We start from the raw sequence: 21803 nt of genomic DNA on the forward strand, positions 1-21803 counted from the left end.
CCATGAGGCATCTTTGCTCACCAGGCCATGAAGAGAGGAGTGTTCTAGTTTTCCCAGCCTGCTTCTGGTACTCAGAGGAGGCAGCCGTGATGCAAGGGGTTCTTAGGAACTGTACTTAATCAGTCCATGTCATAAACTCATTGCAAAGCATCACATTGTGACCATAAATATATGGTATATACAATTGGTATTTGTTAAGTATAATCAAATTAAATAAATTAAATTAAAAGAAACAAGCAGCTGTGCAACTTTTAGCAGAACTCTGTGCCCAGTATTGTATGACCCACCTCCTGCCATCTTCCTTTCCCTTTTGTAACCTCTTTCTATGAAGGGTCTAAGAGCATCTCACACAGGTCACCTGAGAGCAAGGTGAGCAAGGGCCTGTTCTGTAAGCCCTGAAAGTTTACTGCCTGTTTGGACCAGGACCCAGGTGTGGCTTGGACACTGCTGAGGAAGTAAGGCACTTGTAGATTGAAAGTGTCCTGAGGTTGTATAAGCTAGGGAGGGAGAGAGAGAGAGACTGTGTGTTGACTCTTCTCCCTGTGTAAAGTGGCTAGTACTCGAGGCTGTACTCGAGTCTGAGTGGAAATGGAATAAGATGATACAGGCAAAATGTTTTGTGCAGTTCTTGGCACAAGAATGGGTTCAGAATGCCACCCATTTGCCTTCTACTCTTTGAAATGTTTCTAGAGCCATTAAGGGGGTACCTGGAGTCGGAAAACAGTGTCTCTGGACAACACTCAGAAAGAGGTAATTTGCAAGCATGAGCCAGTAGTCCATCTTTCCTGGACTCATGTGACCAAGTCCTCAATCACCGGGCTTTTTCAGGAGGCAGAGGCTGGCACAGCGGCTGTGGTTTCATTCACTGCTGTCCTGTGTCCAAGTTTCACGTTGACTATGATGATTCAGTGTATCACTAAAAATTAAATTGAGTCCCCAATGAGGGAATTAAAGTTACCTTAAAGATACTGACCATCCTTGTGGGTCTTTGGCAGAATACTCTCCAAATTGATGAACATGCCTGAATCTCTTTGATATAACATTGAGAAGTCTATGGGTCTCATCTGAAAGGGACCTATCAATCTTTTATATTTGACAATAATTTCACAGGCGACTTAGCTAATTATTCTATAATAAATTTTATCGTAACTCTCAAAGAATGATCTTACTGATCTTGTCCCAAATTCTGGGGTTATGTGTCTTTTTGAAGCATGCAAACCAACTGGCCCAAGACAGAAGTGGTGAAATTTTGTGTAAATATTATGTTTCTGTATATTAAAATTACATCTATAAAGTTGTCCTGGAAACTTTATTTACAATAAAAATCTATGATACAGCAATTTTCAGGAATTGTTTATGGTCATGTTTGCAGGGCAGGTGTTTCATGGTATTAAGATGGCTGTGTCTCTGATGGAGAGTACTATCAAAACCACAAAGGTCAACTGATTCCCCTTCCTTCTTCCTCCACAGAGGAGAAAATGGGAACCCAGACATATAGGTGTCTTTCCAGGGTTACTGGACTTAGCTATCATCTTAGTATATGCAAAATGTGCATTCAAATGCTTATCTGAATAGAAATGTGTCAATAAATGTGTCTGGGCTGTTAACGTTCAAGAGATAATCTAAATAAGACATTTAACGGCATGATCTGGTCTTTGCATCCAGCTGATCTGTAACAGATTAGACCAGGCTGCTATCCCCATGGTTCACTCAAGGATGGCAGAGACATTAGATGGGAAATAGGGAAAATACAAAGTGAGTGCGTGGTGGTCAGCAAGGACCTCAAGAAGCCACAGAGCTATAAGAAATCTCCAGCTGCTACCTTCCTAGCAGGAGGCTCACTACATCATCAGAATTGTTTCTAACCCATTCTGGTAACTAAAATGCATGTGCTTCCCATGAACCCAGAGCCATGAGGTGTTTGTCTTGAGTTCCAGGCATGGGAATGTCATGAGCTAACAAAGGAAGACTCACTTCTTCAGTTCCCATCTTTTCTGAGCAAGAAGGCCACCTGTCACTGCTAAAGAAGAGTGTTAAAGCGTTCGGTGGCAAGTAGCTCTCCAGCCCTCTACAGAAGAGATGCATACTTCTCTGCTAAAACTTGCTGTTCTTCCAGGATTAAACAAGGAACTGAACCACAGTCCTGAATTGTCCCCGCTCACCAAAGCCAGCGTCTGTTCACCCAGAAGATATTCCCAGGGAAGAATGTGCCTTTTTTTTAAGGTAGAAACCAGGGGAAAAGTCTAAGCGGTGCTGTGTGGAGGGGAAAAAATTTTTATTGTCTAAACAAGAGAAAGTACTCCTTCCATCTTTGCTCACACCATTAGGTGAAATATCTAACATATTTTAAGATTAGCTGGGAGGAATCAGAGTTTTACTAATGCCTGGGGAATGGTTTATTGACTGCACCAAAGAGTTCTATAGAAGGCTTAAGGTATAGATTTCAAAAGTGAGGAAAAATCATAGGTGAGCAACCATAGTGAATTCAGGTAGTACAAATAACAGACAGTAATAAAAAGAAAACAAGCTAGAATAATGAGAGACTCAAATCTGCACCTTGGGGAAAGTCAATACAATTGTAAGTGGGAGGACTTAGGTGGGTGCTGTTTGAGCATTCTAAATGAGCTCAAGAAAAAAGGCACATTGCAGTCTAAGTTTACACCAAATTATCATTGCTCCCAGTAAAGTGAACTCTGACCTTCTTCACCAGGAGGAAAATCACCACCTTCAGGCCCCATGTGTGGTAGTCCTGAGGCTCCCATAACGAAGTACCGTGAATGGGGTGGCATTTCTTTATGACAGTAGAAATTTATTGCCTCAACAGTCCTGGAGGCCAGAAGTCCATCCTATATGTCAACAAGGCCATATGTCCCCTCAAGGATCAGAAGAAGATCCTCCCTTGCCCCTTCTCAGTTTCTAGTATCAGCCATTGATCCTTGGTGCTCCACAGTTGTAACTGAATTACTCCAATCTCTGCTTTCATCTTCCCATGACACAGGACATTCTTCCCTCATGTCTATATGATCTTATTAGGACAATAGTCCTATAGAGTTTAGGACCCATCCTATTCCACTAGGACATTGTCTTACCTAATAATATATGCAATTACCCTATTTCCAAATGAAATAGTTTGAAGTTAGAGATTAAATATGTCTTTTAAAGAGACACAATTCAAGGCATAGCACCAAGGCACCATGTACACTCTAATTTGGACACACACTCTCCTTTGGGCTTAGCTGCTATTGGCTTCGGTGTACCTGCTCCCTCTTTTTCCTTGGTAACTAGAAGCTTTCTCAGCACACACATGGCAGCAGCTTGGTCACATTTATAAGAAATTCACAGTCCTGCAGGTTCCCTAGCCCTAGGAAGCACATGTGACATCCCTTTGTTAGTATACAAGTGGTCCAGGACCAGTGAATAAAAAAGTAGAACGCAAGAACTGAAGAAGTGCCCCAGGCTCTGACTTCTGCTCCTGGGTGTGTGTGTGTGTGTGTGTGTGTGTGTGTGTGTGTGCGCGTGTGTGTGTGTGGTTGGATGTGTATACACTAGAGAGAGAGAGGCTGGCTGAATATATTTGAATGAGTGACTTGAAATCTCATATCTGAGCATAGAGGGAAATTTGATTTGCTGCAGGATTTCTATGAAAATCAGGGATTCAGGGTAGAAGTGGTGTGGCAATCACTCCTTATTTATGATTTTTTTCTTGTGTGTACCTAAACCATCTCGCTCACCTTAAAACAGTCTTTTACTGAGTCCCCACATAGGGAAGCTATGAAAGAGTGACAGTAAGGACTGAGATGGTTGGGATTGAAGCCCTGCTCAACACCTCATATCACACAGCCTCTCTCATGGGTCCAGCTAAGCTGTGGTGGACACTGTGAAGTTCTGACCCATCTTCAGCAGTGAGGTTTGGTTGAGATGATTAATTTTGTGTGCCAACTTGGTTGGAGTACCTGGGTTTTTGTTCTAACATAAATCTAAATGTTTTTGTGAGGGTATTTTTAGGTGGGACTGAAGGGAAGAGCTCAGAGCCCAAGTAGTAGAGACACAAATCTTAGAAAACATGAATCAGAGGATCACTATGGGACCCTTGGTGGGAAGGGTTCCTGTCTCTAGCCTAAGGAAATGGGAAATGACATCTTGGCTGCAGTTCAGAAGTGCTCTGGTCAAGTCACCAGAGTGGGCTTATGCACTCCCTTCCTGTGAGTGTAATTATACTATTTTTATCAAGTCCCTGCCTCGCTATTTCATGCTGGATGTGTATCTGTGAGAGGCTATGATCTCTTAGCATCATAGCAAGGAACCATGTCCAAAAGTAGCCTTGGTGCAGGTGATGAAATATTGATGCAGAAGGAGAATCACTGAGGTCTTAAAAGGCGGGGGAGCAGTCATTGCCAGAGAGAGGGACAAGAATCACTTGCTAGGGAGGGGAAAGATGCAGATGGACAGTAACCATTTTTCCCATTCCTTGTGTGTTCATAACTCTCCTGCCATGAAGACGTGGAATTTTCATCCCTTCCTCTTGGCCCTCAACTCACCTGTGACAGCTTGTACCATGGCACATGCAAGAGGTAATGGGTCAGTTCTGGGTGAAGCCCTTAAGAATTCCAAGAAGCTCCACTTTTGCATCCTTGCACTTTGAGCCTCTGTGCAATGAGGTCTAATCCCTGCACGGTGGTGGAGTGAATGTTTGTGCATACTGAAAACACTGACACATAGAACCTTTAAAGGATATCTTGTATACTGAAGACACTGTGAATGTGATAGAGTTGAGGATTTTGAGAAAGGGAGGTCATGCTGGACTGTCCTGGTGGACCACAATGCAATCACAAGCAACCTCAGACAAGAGAGGCACAGACAGAGGTGATGGAGATGGAGGAAGAGATGAGCTCACTGAGGCCTAGATGGAGTGATGGGGCTACATACCAAGGATTGTCACTGGCCACCACAGGCTGAAAATAAATGGATTCTTCCTTAGAGTTTCTGGAAGTGGTTCAGCCCTGTTAGGCACTTTAAATTCAGTCCAGAGAATCAGATTTTGCACTTCAGATCTGTGACACAATAAGCATTGTGATTTTTTTTTTTTACAACAACTGCAGGAAACTGATAGAGAGAATGGGGTGCCTGGAACACAGAAAGATTGGCAAATGGTAGGCTTCCTCTGAGAGTTCCTACTTTTCACAGTGCCTCCTCTGAATGGCGACAATCCCCTCCCCCAGGTCTTCACATGGCCCTGTGCTCTCCTGGATGTGCTGGCCGCATAGCTATCGGGACCAAGCATGAGCAGCAGTATGCCTGTGCTGGTGACCAAAAGCCCTGGGAGTGGATGCTGCTCCCACTCAGCCCATGGTGCTGTAGGACATCTGTCCCAGGTGCTCCAATGATCAGAGAGTGTTTCCTTCCTCGCCAAAGGGGGTGGCAGGTGTGGTACCACTGTTACCTTCATGACCTCTTCTGCTCTCCTTAGTGGTGAGAGACAGGCAGTCAAGACTGAAGTTCCCTAGTCTTCCCACTTGCTCTCGACAAAATCATATACAAGTGCATAGGAATGGAGGTCACCACAGCTCAGACTACACTATATGAAGAACTCAGGGAACAGAAACCTTACTCCCAGAAGGCCAGGAAGGGCCACCCATAGCCACTGTCTTTTCACAGTTTGTAAGCAGCAAACCCAGAAAAGCTGAGGTATTTGCTGGACTCTGTCCTTGGACAGGGCACAGAAACTCAGTGTCCCCTTCTCTCTGGAACCATGGTCAGACCAGAACAAGCCATCATAAGAAGCCAGCAGTGGAGACAACTGACCCACATGCAAGGAGGGTAGGCTGAGGGACAGAAGCCACACAAGCAGCATAGAGTCCAGCTGGGCAGAGAGCACCTTAAACATCCTCTGATCATCAGGAAATGGTAATGAGACCCACTACCCTGAAAGGACCCTGAATTAAGGAGACACAGGAAAGATACAAACACAGTGGCTATCTGTTCCATTTGTTCTGATTCCAGCTCTGGTGAAGGGAATGCCAGCTGTCAGCAGGTGCCACACCTGAAATGTCCATATTTCAAGTGCTGACAGCTAGCTGAAGGTCCATTAATTCCACCCATGGACCTCTGACTTGCTCTCCTCACGTCCCTCCCAACGCCTGGAGTGTCTGGAGGGGGACTGGTCTGGCTTAGAAGGCTCTTCTGTCTGGAGTCCCCTGAGAATGGTCCACACAGCACAAAGTGCCTCTATCCACTCAGGAGAAGCCTTTAAAAATGCAGTGGGGAATTTTGTAGTCAGCGTTCTCTGGAGATCAGTGACTGGAGTCTACAGGTGCATCCTGCACTGACAGTTTAGGAAGTCATGGGAATCTTTATAGTGGGAGAAACTGTAAGCCCAGAACCTTCCTTCTTTCTCTACTTGTAATTCCTCTCTGGATCCCTTGTATGCCTTTGCATGCCTATCTGTTCAATTGTGTCCCTTAGTGCCTGGGATACGCCAGGCTGCTCACATGCCAAGGCCCCAAGAATCAAACTAAGCCCACAGAAGGTGGTTGGGAGTGGCCAAAACTCTTCCAAAGAACAGTGACCACTTGGAGGTCGAGGCTTTCCCTCCACATTCCCCCTCCACCCCTGCCAATGAGCAGGTGTAATGGATTCCTTGATCCAGAATTAGACTCCCACACAATATTTCCCAGGGAGGGATAGGGCCTTAACCAAGGCCTCACAACAGATGTTCAATTTTATTACATAGGCTGTCTTCATCTCAAATTGACAGGAGCATTCAAACCCAAGCAGATCCACAAACTTTGAAATAATAGTTCCATGTTAGCAAGGACCTTGAAAAAAACAAAGGCATTTTTAGTACTTCAGTCATAAGGCAACTCTTCCAGTTCCTACTTGAAGCATGGACAGTGCACCTTATTTGATCTGGAAGAAAGCTAGTCCTAGTGTTTCTGAATTACCACATAGGTTGAAGATCATACATACAGTTTTCCCAGAGCCACGGCAGGTACTGGAAGGTTACTGTGACCTGGTCAGGTCCAGGACAGGAGGTGCAGTGTAATGCTGCTGTGGTGGGTGGAAGATTGGCAGTGTGCAGCGGGTTCTGTGTTTGCCATGCCCTCCAGATCCTTCTTCCCAACTATTTTTAGACTTGAAGATGTCTGCTTGGTGGCAGATGTTCCCAAAACAATTATCTAAGTCAATATGAAATGCCAGCTTTACTTTTAACCTGTTTCAAAGGTGACCTCTTATCTCCTACATACATTCTTTATCAGTCCTCTCACAAACTAAAGACTCAGAGATACAAATCATGTCAGTTTTAAGCTTCACCAGCCATGTGCATTCTATTTAATTGTCGTTCTCTAAACTCTTATTTTTAAAACAAATGAAAAACCATATTAAGAGGAAAATTAGCCTGGACTGGATTTTGAGAAATAATTCTTTGCTACTTCATCATCTTTGCTTATGATCTCTGTAAGTGATTGAAAGACAAAATAGAAAGCCACCTAGAGCAGCTGGCTTTAGGGCTCCAGGCCACTGGAGAAAATTAACTTCACTCTCATTCTAAGGTTAAGTGTGTCTAAAAATGCCCTGGTCGTCTTGCTGTTCACTGAACTTTCACGCCTTTGCTCGTGGGGTGGCCGCCTGGGATCATTTTCTCTCAAGTTAAAATGGACACATTACTCAAGACCCAGTTCAGAAGCTGTTTTCCTGGGGAGCCTTCCATGGATTGATCTTCCTTCCCTCTCTGTGGCCTAGAAATCTCTGACTGAATCATCACAGAGCCTCAGATTGCCCAGTGTTCTGTTTCAGTGATGCAGTTCTGTTTTATGGACTTTAGTAGAAGAGCCATGTGAAATTCCAACCTCTTGTATTTTCTTTTGGAATTAAATAATAAATGGCTTTGCTACTATTATAAGATTCATTTATGACATGTTTTCTCCAGAAGAAGATGACTTGTTAAAGATAGAGCCTTGACTCACCCTCGTAAATTTCATTTGTCTTCCCCTCCCACTATATACTAGATGTAGCAGGTACTCAATAATTGCTGACTTATTGTTTCTAGCTTTTCTTAAGTCATATCACTTATAGTTTTGTTTTCAGTACAGGGTATTACTTTTAGCCTGCCCATCTATGGAAAGCAAAATAATATTCCCTTATTTTCTGAAGAAATGTCCCTTCCTTCATCTCTGGGGACTGGGAGCAGGTCTTATGTGAGAAAGAGTCTGTGTGGGTGTGGTTACAGTCATAAGCTTGACATAAAGAGAGAATACTAAAATATTCCGATAGGTTCATTCTAATCATACAAGTCCCTAAAATCACAAATCTTTTCTTGGTTCTTGCCAGAGGCAGAAAGGACAATAGAAGAAGGTCACATGAGAAGGACTTGATAATTTTGAAGGTGGAAGACAAGACCAGAAGCTAAGAACTGAAGGCTGTCTCCACAGGCTGGGAACAACAAGGAATATGTTCATTTTCTAGGGTTGTCATAACAATTTAACACAAACATGAGTGTCTCAAAGCAACACGGATTTATTGTCTTGAAGTTCAAGAGGTAAAAAATCCAAATTCAAGGTAACACCAAGGAATCCTTTCTTTAAAGTCTCTAGGGGACTCTTAGCTTCCTGTACTGTCTAGCTTTTAGTGATTTCTGGAAGTACTTGACAGTCTTCGGTTCCAACCTCAGTCATTTTTGTTCATGGCTTTTTCCCTATATCTCTGCTTTATCCTCTTAGAAGGACAACCATTTTGTTACAGCCCACCCTAATTCAATATGGCCACATCTTAAGTGCACTAGTTACATTTGAAAAGACCCTACTTCCAACTAAGGTCACATTCTACCATGAGGTAGGCATGATTCTGGGGGACACAGCTCAACCAGATGTACTCCCCAAGGGCCTCTGGCAAGCACCCACCCCTTGAATTCAGACTAATTTTTCACTTTTGAGCTCTACAACTATAAAGTGAAGAATCTGTGTTTTTAAGCCACTAAGTATGAGATAATCTGTTAATCAGCCATAGGAAACCATATGCTACCCAGGCTAGGGTCACCAATGTTACTCCCCAAGATCAACGTAGTCATAGATACGGAGAGGAACATAACTCACTGCCAGTGACTATAAAGGGCACTGCAAAGTTCCATTCAGTTCCTAATGGTGGTGACCAACATATAAAGGTTTATGTGTCATCATGGGACATGACATGCATGGCTGTGAGACCAAAAACCTGGTTATAAACCTTCCCCATCCTGGAGCTTCTTACACTGGATTTTTGAGCTCTGGACTCCAACTTCCACACTTGCCTTTTTTTGTTACGCTTAGCCAGAACCCTCCAAACCATGGCAAATGGGGTGGAGTGATTTTTTTCTCCCTTCCCTTCCTTTCCCTTCCCTTCCTCCCTATCTCTTTCTTTCTTTCTTTTTTTATCTTTCTTTTTCTATAGCCAAATCTGAGAAATTCAGACAATAGTATAGGTCTCTTTCTAATTTCACCCACAAAACAATGTGGATAGCATAGCACAGCAGAGTAGTATATAGCTGTTATTGCCCAGGAACAGACATAACATTAGACACATGTTTTAAAGAAGCCTACAAACATATGAACAGTGCTGTTGAGATGTCCAACAAAACCCCGCCTAGTCTTTTCCATCCAGACTGCCCCTGCATCTTATTTCAAACAAGAGATGGAAGATGAACAGGCAAAGCACAGCTGCTGGGCGAGAATTCAGGGACCCCCCAATACCCTTAGTTCTAACTAAGTCTCAGGTGCCACTATAATGCTTGGGCTGTGCAATGGCTGCAAGCCCAGTCTCTGCCCAAGATCACACAGAGCCAGGTCCCATGGAAGACTCAAGAACTATAAATGAGTATAAGTGGTTGTCTGTCAACACGTCAAAACAATTCATGATGGGTCTTTACCATTCATTCCTGTTTCCTTGAAGTTTGAAGAGCATGATATAGAATTATAATATGTTTGTTCAGTATAAACTGCTTACATTTTGGACATAGTACTTCTCTTTCAAAAATCAGGGGAAATAAATCATGAGAAATTTGTAAGCTCATTTTGTTTCAGAATGTCTGACTTGAATATGTATGCATTTCAAATACACTTATCCATTTATAAAGAGATGACAGAATACTTGTGTATGTTTTCTGACACATATTACAGAGAGTGGTAATGAGTAAATTCTACATTTTTGCATGTCTGTTCAGGTTCAAAGACTTTCTCTATTAAGCCCTGCAGATGAGATCAGAACTTTGACCAAATTAGCTAATGTGGTACACTGGATAAATTCCATCCCTGACGTGATCTCTTGGGAGACATCTAGGCTTTCTAATAAGAAACCAGAAGCAAGGTATTCTCCATGGTGAACCCAATCAATCTTCCTTTGTGAACCTTGCAAAGGGTGGAATAATATTCTTTCATGGTAGATTAATGGTCTGGTTTGTTTTATTGTGCAGAAAAAATATAAGATCAATAATGGGCAATATTTCAGTCTGCTGAAACACAATTCAGTCAGTGTCTCCACGAGTGTGACCATCTGTCTCTCATTCCATATGCACAGGCGATCCCCAACCACTGAAAGTGGGAGAGCACATAGTTTGCAATATAGCCTGGAGCACGCTGAACCTGTGGGTCTTACTGGGGTGGGGCTTTTTATTGTGAAACAAACTCTAGTGTCAATTGCAATGCACATCAGCATTGGCATCTTGAGGTTGAGTTGAGGATCAGGTGACAAGTTAATGTCCCCATGCTTGTTTTGCTTGTTTCAAAGCTGGTTAGCATGCTGAGAGACTGTTAGGCTCTCGCCTAGGCTTGAATTTCACAGTGCATGCAGACTTGTCTGGCAGGGATCTGATGTCCGTGGTCAGTGTATCCTTCTAGGACAGGATACAACAGAGATGTCATCCATGTTCCTCTGCTGAACACAGCAGGGTTCTCACATAGATGGTCAGTGCACTTGGCTTGGAGCCATGTGAGGACTGGGCAGTTGAGGACCAGGTCCAGAGCTCGCACTGACTCTGTTCTATGTGGCTTTGACAATCACTTCGGTTTGGGGATCTTGCTCCTCCTCTGAAAAATAGGGATGACGTTTATTTCTCTAAGTATTTGACAGGGTTTGAGGTACAATCACAAAAATATATTGACAACTGCAAACTTCAAGCGTAGGTGAAGTAGTCCTACTTTTTTTTTTTTTGCAGTGCTGGGAATTAAATGAAGAATTTCTACCCTACCAAAGCATTTGAATCTCAGAAATAAAAATAAACAATTGCCCCTCTTCTGTCAGCAAGCCAGACTGTGTAATGAATGGAGGAGTCTGTTTTAGAGAAATGATCACCTTGTTCCAGACCCCAGAGCGAGGGGATTCATCACACGAAGTCACATCTTTCTCACTCTAATGAGCTGGGGGCTCCACGGAGAGGTGACTGTTGTCAGAGTTTCACTTTAGGGAAGATGAGCCTTTTCTGTATATTTTGACACTCTAAAGTGTGTCCAATTACTTTAAAAGATATATTAAGTCATCAGGCATACATTTAGCCTAAATGGGTTTCAGTTGGCTTTGGGGAAGAGCAGGCAGGTGGTGCGGAAATCCTGTCCATTAGGCAGAATCCTCAGAAGTGGTGGGAGGCACGTCTTTAAAATCACAATCACGGATATTAATCTTGGCTTTGCCTCTGGAGACTGACAGTGTGATCCAGGTATTGATCTATCGATTTTCCTAAAACCCCTAAAGAACGAGGGAGGAAAACAGGCCAGCCTTTATTTTGGACTGAGAGACAGGGCAATTAGGACCACAGCTAGTGGGGCCCAGAGGTGCTGCAGGCTGGGTTCTGGGGGCTGACTCACTGGGGTTCCATTCCCTCTGGTCTGAGGCTCAGGCTGCAGTGGTGCATGAATATTCATGAGTTCCAGCCACTTAACCTCAGCTAGGGCTTTACCCATTTGTGCCTCCCTGTTAACAGCATACTGGTTTTTATGTTCACCTTTTAACATTTCAGTCCTGTGATTTTTTTTTTAAAGGTAATGCTTTATAAAGGAACCCTTGCACTTAAATTTCTGGTTGAGAAATAGAAACTGGAAGATCTGAATTTATGCTCTCATAGTGTAAGAATTCTGCTCCATGGACTACAAAGGGACATAAATGTCAATGTGAAAGGAGAATGAAGCCTCTCCTCCCCTTCTGGGCCATTTCAGACCTGGATTTAATAAAAGAGACTGTGTTCTGCTAATGAGCTTTCCCAGGGAACATGGCGGCTTTAACATGTAGTTATTTACAGAACATTTAGTCCAGGGCAGAGAGACTAGGAGAGAGACTCCTGACCTCCCCACCCCTGGTGAAGACACCTCTCAGCAGAATGGGTAGCCTGGGAAAGGGGAAATCATGGCAATCCCCGGGCTTTCTAAGACCACAGAGCTACATCTGAGTTATCCCTCCTCCCCAGCACATCAGAGGGAGGTGCCTCCTCATGGAACCCATGGATTTTAGGCTTTTGCTCTGCTTCTCATAATGACTTCCTCAATGTCACCACAGGCAGCTGACAGTACCTATTAAAGGACACAGAGAGCATGTGTGTCTGAAGGCGTGTCAGCTCCTGCTGTTCTCTAAGTCACTGTACTCCCATGGAAGAGGAACCAGCCACCACACAAGACTGGTTCTCCACACCCTCAAAAGCTTTCCAAATCAAAACCTAGGTGCCTGTGAGAAGCTGCCAGACGAGAAAGTTACAGCTAGAGTCATGAGTACCTTTAACAACTTGAAGTTACAATACACACTCCATACAATCCACCATTCAAAGTGTGATGTTTAATAGCTTTTGTGCATCCACAAATGTGTGCAAACATCACCACGGTCCACTTTAAGACACTTTTATCACCTCAAACAGAAACTTGATGACTTACATCCATCACCCCTCTATGTTTCTCCCTCCTGTCCCCATTCCTTGATAGTGACTAATCTTTCCGTCTCTTAGATGTCCCTATTCTGGACACTTCACACATGGAATTGTATCATCTATGGCCTTTGTGACTGGTAGCTTTCACTTAGTATATAGTTTTCAAGGTTCATCTATGGTGTAGCATGTGTCAGTGCTTCGTGCCTCTTTATGAAGGACAAATACTACTCATTGTAAGGACAGACCACATTTCTTCATTCACCCATTGACAACAAGGGTTGTCTCCATCTTTCATCTATTACAAATAATGCTGTTGTAAACATGAGCGCACATTCCTGCATGGATATCTGTGTTCATTTCTCTTGGGCAGGCATGGAAGACTGAAACTACTGGGTCATACAGTAGTGCTGTGATTATTCATTTGAGGAACTGTCAGACTGCTTTCCACAGCAGCTGCACCAATTTCTATTCTCACGCAGTGAATGGGAGCTCTGAATGGTCATTCAGATTTGGACATCATCTCAGCTGTACCTTTTGCTCCACTCCTTCTTGCCCATCCATTCCTCCAGACTCATGTGAGAACAGGCAACCACCATACACTGGCTCCCTGTTTTCCTCATCACCAAGCCTTCCCACACAGAACTGGAATGTGAGTCCCTTGAAGTAGAGCTGCATTGCTATAAGTGTACCCCATCACTGGTCTGGGAGCTCTCTCATTGCTCCCATGTCAGGGTGAGCCAGGTGGTCATTCAATTTCCTCATAGGGTGGTGATGCATTTTATTTAGACTTTCCAGAGTCACAACATTTTCCCTCTGAGTGATTCTGTTAGATGTGTGTCATAGTACAGGCTTGGGGTAGACAATCGCAGTTTAACCAATTGTTTTTTGTCTTGAAGGAGCTGTAATTGCCACATCTGTAAAAATATCAAAACAAAAATCAATTAATGCAATGAATGATCTCAGGAATGTGCTCAAGCCCACTACCTGTAGGGATGAATACCATCTCATGAGCTCGCTTACCTTGCTTACATCCCTCAGAGGAAGAAAGGAGCACAAGGGCTCATGCTCTGATAGTTTAATTAAAGCTATAATGAGGATTGAGCTTGAATGATGCTTTTATTGGCTAGAAATATTAAACATGGGAATCTGGTGGATTGTTCACTGACTTTATTTGGTAAGTATTTTTTAAATTCTGATAAAACTTTCTTACCATGTAGTATTAGATGTTGTTATGTTGGTGTTTCATGATTATTATTTTTTTAATCTTTTTTTTCATTATTATTGTAGTGGGGGTACATTGTGACATTTACCAAAGTTCTTACAATATATCATAGTTGAACTCACCCCTCCATCATTCTCCTTTATCTCTCCTCCCCCCATTCCTGGAACAGTTTCAACAGGTCTCATTGTTCCATTTTCGTACATGAGTGCATATTATTTCTACCATATTCATCCTTCTATACCCTTTCCCTTCATCCTTCTCCCTCCCACTGTTGCCAATCCCCAGACAGGACCTGTTGTACATTCTTATTCTCTGTTTTTGAAAAAAGACATTTTTGTTTAAAATGGCTATACAGGGAGTTTCATTGTGACATTTCCATGTATAGATGTAATACAACTTGAATTGGTTCATTCTCTCTATTTTTCTTTTTACCTCACTCCCCTTCTTATGGTGATTTCAACAGTTGTAAAAATTTTATATTCATTCTTGTATAGAGAGTACGTCAACCATATTCATCTTATTAACTTCCTTCTTTTACCCTTCCTCTCCCATTAGTGACCTGTTTTTCATAATATTGCTTGTATTTGTATTGGGACTACATTTCACATATAGAAAAATGCAGACTTTGGCTTCTGAACCTGGCTAACTTCACTTAAGATGATGTTCTCTAGTTCCATCCATTTACCAACAAACAACAAAATTTCATTCTTCTTTATGGTTGAATAAAATTCCATTGTATATAAATAATATGTTTTCTTAACCCATTCATCAGTAGTGAGGCATCTTGGCTATTTGCCTAGCTTAGCTATTGTAAAAAGTGCTGCAATAAACATGAGTGTTCAGGTGCCTTTATTGTAACCTGACTTACAGTCCATCAAATGTATCTCTAGGAGTGGAATTGCTGGATCATATGGCAGTTCTATGAAGCCTCCATACTGTTTTCAGTAGTAGTTATACTAATTTATATTCTCACCAGAATCGTATGAGGGTTCTTTTTCCTCAAAATCCTCACCAACATTTGTCATTGTTGGTGTTCTTGATAGTAGCCATTCTAACAGGAATGAGGTGGAATTTTAATGTGGTTTTGATTTTCATTTTCTTTGTGTCCAGGGATGTTGAACACTTCTTCATGGATTTTTTTGGCCATTTGGATTTTTTCCTTTGAAAAAGCTCTGTTCAATTCATTTGCCCATTTCTTCATTGGGTCATTGATTTTTGGGGGAGTTTAGTTTTTTGAGCTTCCTGTATATTCTGGTTAATAATACCTTGTCAGATGAATAAATAGTAAAGAATTTCTCCCACTCTGTGGGGGGTCTCTTCAATTTAGAGACCATTTCTTTTGCTGTGCTGAAGCTTTTTAATTTCATGTAGTTCCCTTTGTCAGTCTTTTCTCTTAGTTGCTGAGCCATTTGAGTTCTACTTAGGAAGTCATTGCCTATGCCTATTAATTCAATGTATTCCCTACTCTTTCCTGCACTAGCTTCAAAGTTTCAGGTCTTATATTAAGATACTTAATGCACTTTGAGTTGATACTGGTACAGAATGAAAGACATGGATCTAGTTTCAGTTTTATGCATGCAGATACCCAGTTTTCCCAGCACCATTTGTTGAAGAGATCTATTTAGGTGATTTATATTCTCTTGGTTCAATTTCAGATGGTCATATGTGTCTAGAAATCTGTCCATTTCTTCTAGATTTTCCAACTTATTTGAATATAGATTTTCAAAGTAATCCCTAATGATTCCCTTGGTGTTTGTCTTGGGCTCCATTTGTCATTTCTAATTTTAATAATTTGTATATTTTCCTTCTTCATTTTAGTCAGATTTGCTAGGGGTTTATCAAACTTATTTACATTTTCAAGAATCAGATTTTTGTTTCATTGATTCTTTGTAATTTTTAGTCTCCATTTTGTTGATTTGGGCCCTTATTTCTTCTGCTAGTTTTAGGTTTAGCTTGTTTTTGTTATTCTAGGAGTTTGAGATACAGCATTAGGTCACTTACACGAGATCTTTCTGTATATTCATGGCTACAAACTTTTCTCTTAGCACTGCCTTTACTGTGTCCCATAGCTTCTGTTAGGTTATGCTTTCATTTTAACTAAATTTTAGGAACTCTTTTACGTCCTCCCTTATTTCTTTGATGACCCACTGATCATGGAACCATGTGTTGTTCAGTCTCCAGGTGTTTGACTATTTTCTGTTGTTTTTGGTGTTGTTGTTGAGCTCTAGTTTTATTGTGTTGTGGTCAGACAGTGTGCAGGAGGTTATGTTCTATTGTAGAGAATGTTCCATGGGCTGCTGAGAAGAATGTACATTGTGCTATTGCAGAATGGAATATTCTGTAGATGTCTGTCAGGTCCACTTGATATATGTTGTCATTTAATTCTAAAGTTTATTTGTTGAATTTTTTCTGATGACCTATCTATTGGTGATAGAGGAGTTTTGGAGTCTCCCACTATCACCGGGTTGGGGTCTATCTGTGTTTTTAAGTCCAGTAGTGTATGTTTAATGAAGTGAATTCACCAATATTATTATGAAGTTCTTGCCAGTCTCTTTTGATAATAGTCGTGTTAAATGTAAACTTTTAGAGAGTGGGGTCAGTACATTTTCTCCCATAAAGGGCCAGATAATAAATAGTTACATTTTGGCATCCTATATGAACTCTGCTACAATTAATCAACTTTGCTGTTGTAGGCAAGAGTAGATGTAGACAATACATAAACCAGCATGGTTAGAATTGGCTGACCTCTGACCTAGAACATAATCAAGATGGCACACCATGCCCAGGACTCACAGAAGTAGTCATAATATCACCCTCCCCTTAGAGGGTACAGGAAGGACAACAGGCTGGGGTTTCTATTCTTGAATCTACTTAGAGCAATTGCTGGTAATTTCCTTGATACCCTGGTTGGAAGCTGAATATGAGAGGTGATAGGTGGCATCACGCTCTGAAAATGGAGGTTGTTACATGCATCATTGATTTATCCATTCTTTATTCTTGCTCCCCCAAAAGGGCAAGAATTTCATGTATTATAGTGACAGCTGTGGCCTCCTGCAGGAACAACCCCATCAGGTGACATCAGAACCTACCCAGGTGAAGAAGGAAATTGACTTAGAGGCACACTCGGGGAGGAAACGGGTTGAGATTATCTGCTCAGGACAGAGCAAGAGGGAGGTAAAATTACCTGCAAAGGGTACAGAGACATCGGTGTCCTCAGCAGCCAGTTGTGTCAGACTCTCCACTGGGATTTACCATAGGAACTGTGGGCCTCATACAAGGATGCCCTTTGGAAGATGCCATGGAGTTTAGCAGTCCTTGCTGAGGACTTGCTTGCCATTCAACTTCCCTTTCCAAGTTCTTCTTACAACTTATCTGCATCCTCATAGGCTAAGTGGTTTCCTTGGGGTCAAGTCAAAAGCTTAGGGATTACTTTGAAAATCTATATTCAAATAAATTGGACAATCTAGAAGAAATGGACAGATTTCTAGACACATATGACCATCCAAAATTGAGCCAAGAGAATATAAATCACCTAAATAGAGCTAAAATAAACAATGAAACTGAAGCAGCAATATACTCTCCCAAAAAAGAGAAGTCTAAGACCTGATGGACTCACTGCTGAATTCTCCAGACCTTTATTATTTTTTAATTTTTTAATTTTTTATTTTATTCATATGTGCATACAATGTTTGGGTCATTTCTCCCCCCTTACCCCCACCTCCCCCCTTAATCCCTCCCCCCCACCTACCAGGCAGAAACTGTTTTGCCCTCAACTCTAATTTTGTTGAAGAGAGAGTATAAGCAATAATAGGAAGGACCAAGGGTTTTTACTAGTTGAGATAAGGGTAGTTATACAGGGAGTTGACTCTCATTGATTGCCTGTGCATGTGTGTTACCTTCTAGGTTAATTCTTCTTGATCTAACCTTTTCTCTAGTTCCTGGTCCCCTTCTCCTATTGGCCTCAGTTGCTTTAAAGTATCTGCTTTAGTTTCTCTGCATTGAGGGCAACAAATGCTATCTAGTTTTTTCGGTGTCTTACCTATCCTCACCCCTCCCTTGTGTGCTCTCGCTTTTATCATGTGCTCAAAGTCCAATCCCATTGTTGTGTTTGCCCTTGATCTAATGTCCACATATGAGGGAGAACATACGATTTTTGGTCTTTTGGGCCAGGCTAACCTCACTCAGAATGATGTTCTCCAGTTCCATCCATTTACCTGCGAATGATAACATTTCGTTCTTCTTCGTGGCTGCATAAAATTCCATTGTGTATAGATACCACATTTTCTTAATCCATCCGTCAGTGGTGGGGCATCTTGGCTGTTTCCATAACTTGGCTGTTGTGAATAGTGCCACAATAAACATGGGTGTGCAGGTGCCTCTGGAGTAACAGTCTTTTGGGTATATCCCCAAGAGTGGTATTGCTGGATCAAATGGTAGATCAATGTCTACCTTTTTAAGTAGCCTCCAAATTTTTTTCCAGAGTGGTTGTACCAGTTTACATTCTCACCAACAGTGTAAGAGGGTTCCTTTTTCCCCGCATCCTCGCCAACACCTGTTGTTGGTGGTGTTGCTGATGATGGCTATTCTAACAGGGGTGAGGTGGAATCTTAGCGTGGTTTTAATTTGCATTTCCTTTATTGCTAGAGATGGTGAGCATTTTTTTATGTGTTTTTTGGCCATTTGAATTTCTTCTTTTGAGAAAGTTCTGTTTAGTTCACTTGCCCATTTCTTTATTGGTTCATTAATTTTGGGAGGATTTAGTTTTTGAGTTCCCTATATATTCTGGTTATCAGTCCTTTGTCTGATGTGTAGCTGGCAAATATTTTCTTCCACTCTGTGGGTGTTCTCTTCAGTTTAGAGACCATTTATTTTGTTGAGCAGAAGCTTTTTAGTTTTATGAGGTCCCATTTATCTATGCTATCTCTTAGTTGTTGAGCTTCTGGGGTTCCATTGAGAAAGTTCTTGCCTATACCTATTAGTTCCAAAGTATTTCCTACTCTTTCCTGTACCAACTTTAGAGTTTGTGGTCTGATATTAAGATCCTTGATCCATTTTCAGTTAATACTGGTATAGGATGATAAACAGAGATCTAGTTTCAGTTTTTTGAAGACTGTTAACCAGTTTTCCCAGCAGTTTTTGTTGAAGAGGCTGCTTTTTCTCCATCGTATATTTTTAGCTCCTTTGTCAAAGACAAGTTGGTTATAGTTGTGCGGCTTCATATCTGGGTCCTCTATTCTGTTCCACTGGTCTTCATGTCTGTTTTTGTGCCAGTACCATGCTGTTTTTATTGTTATTGCTTTGTAATATAGTTTGAAGTCAGGTATCGTGATGCCTCCAGCATTGTTCTTTTGACTGAGTATTGCCTTGGCTATTCATGGGCTCTTGTGTTTCCATATAAATTTAACAGTAGATTTTTCGATCTCTTTAATGAATGTCATTGGAATTTTGATAGGAATTGCATTAAACATGTAGATTACTTTTGGGAGTACAGACATTTTTACTATGCTAATTCTACCAATCCATGAATATGTCTCCAGACGTTTAAAGAAGAACTAACATCACCCTCCTCAAACTTTTCCATGAAATGAAAAAGGAAGGAACACTACTACTAAAATCATTCTATGAAGCCAGTATTGTACTTATCCCCAAAATGGGTAACACAGAACAAAAGAAGAGAATTATAGGCCAATCCTTTAATCAACTTAGATGCAAAAATTTTCAATAAAATACTGGCAAACAAAATTCAACAACCTATGCTCTTCTTCCATATGCTATTGTTCACACAGGCCAACCCTGTTCAACAGAGGAGGGGACTTCACAAGGGTGTGGATACCAGGAGGTGAGGCCCATTGCAGACCACCTTGGAGGAGGCTCCCACACCTGGGTGAGCCTCTGAAACTCCCATTCTCAGACAGTTTCTAGGTCCAGCTGAAGGGAGAGGCTTGATATAGGAGAACAGACTGAGATTGATTGTATGTGACTAGGAGTGACAGTGAATCTCCCAGCTATAGCCAGAATTGAAGAGTACCACATTCCTTGCTGCTCCCTACAGAGACATTGCTTGACCATCCAAACCGATAGCAGCTATATAATAACAATAATTTCTCATCGTGAAAGTTGAGAAAACACTCAAATGAGTATGCCCTGTGTGAGTGACAGGAGAGAGAAGTGGGTGAGAAAAACAGAATAGGAGAAATGGAAAATAATCTGTCAGGGAGACCTGAGATATTAATGCAGCTAGAATAATATATGTCAGTCCTAAACAACATGGACAATGTAGCACAACAAAAATGCCAATAAATCCTTTTGAGGATGTTCAACCAAGTCATGAAAGTTGATGCCTGTCTGTGTCAGACAATCCCACCAGCTTTTTGATAATGACTCAATAGTCACACTCCTCAAAGCTACAGAGAGCTCCCAGGGAGCAGATCAGAAGCGTGTCTTAAAGCAGGGATGAGCTTCCTTACAGTATCTGCACATTATCTCCCACCAAACCAAGCAGCTGCGCTCCTCAGCTCTGTTCATTTCCTCCTGTGCTTTCTGTGGGGAGATGAAATGGAGAGATAGGTGCTTTATCAGGGAGCAATTGAGAATTGCTTCTCTGAGGATCACATATGCTGTTTCTTTTTTCAAAGAAGTTCCTAGAGCAGCACAAAGGGTTACAGCATCAGCCTGCACACTTTCACTCTCCTATCCTGCTGGGAGGAGCAGAGGGAAGAGAGCAGGGTGAACAGCAGACGATGCCCCAGAAGCATTCACTTTTGCAGCCATAGGAGAGTTCAAGGTGGTCTTGAGATATTGTGGCCAAGTTACCAGAAGTGTGGCTGTAAATGGGTACCTACAGGAGATGAATGGGGGAAATCCTTGTGTTGTGAACTTAAAATCAGAGTTGGTGCTGACTTCAGGCAAATCACCTGTTCTCCAAGGCATGCAGTTCACAGATCTGAAAAGGTGCCCACCTTAGAAATCTGTCCCTCAGGGTACTATGGGTTCAATACCTATTTCTTTTGTATCGTAAGTAGCCACCATGAGGTGAAGCTGTCTCCACACTAAGTTGTTGACCTTGGAAGCAAGATAAGAAACGATGATAGCAGAGAGGTGAGTGAGCAGAAAGAGAATTTGGAGACATCCAGGAGCTCTGGGGATCTTGAGGACCACAATGACAGTGTAAAAGGAGTCCTTCATAAAAACAGAGGCTGCAATTTAAGTTTCTAGACCTGGCATTGTTTGAAAATATCAAGTGCCTCATTCTTACTGTATCACATAAAGCGAAGGTTGACATATTTAGGTGTACATTAGGGCCTTGTGCACCAATCTACCATTTGAGTTATACCTTCTGTCTTTTTTGTCTGTATTTTGTTTGTGAAACCATGTCTCACTACTACCTTTGAGCTGGCCTCCAACTCGTATTCTTCCTGCTTCTGCCTCCTGCGTAGCTGGGATTACAGACATGCACTATCATGACCAGTTACAAGTATGTGCACTTTTAACATATATGCTAGATGTTTGAAGCTTGTGGACCAAGGAGAAATATGGTTTAGTGAAAAAGTGAGTTTGATAAAACTCATCTCTTTATAGATAAAGAGAAAGAAATGTGGCTACACAGTGCAATAGTGAATTCTGAAAAAAATCTCAATCAAGGATCACCTTAAATCAGACCCATGGATGTTACTAAGAACCTGTGGGTGTTTCTGGATATTATAGGCC

This window comes from Castor canadensis, chromosome 6 (assembly GCF_047511655.1).
Source record: "Castor canadensis chromosome 6, mCasCan1.hap1v2, whole genome shotgun sequence".
Taxonomy (NCBI): Eukaryota; Metazoa; Chordata; class Mammalia; order Rodentia; family Castoridae; genus Castor; species Castor canadensis.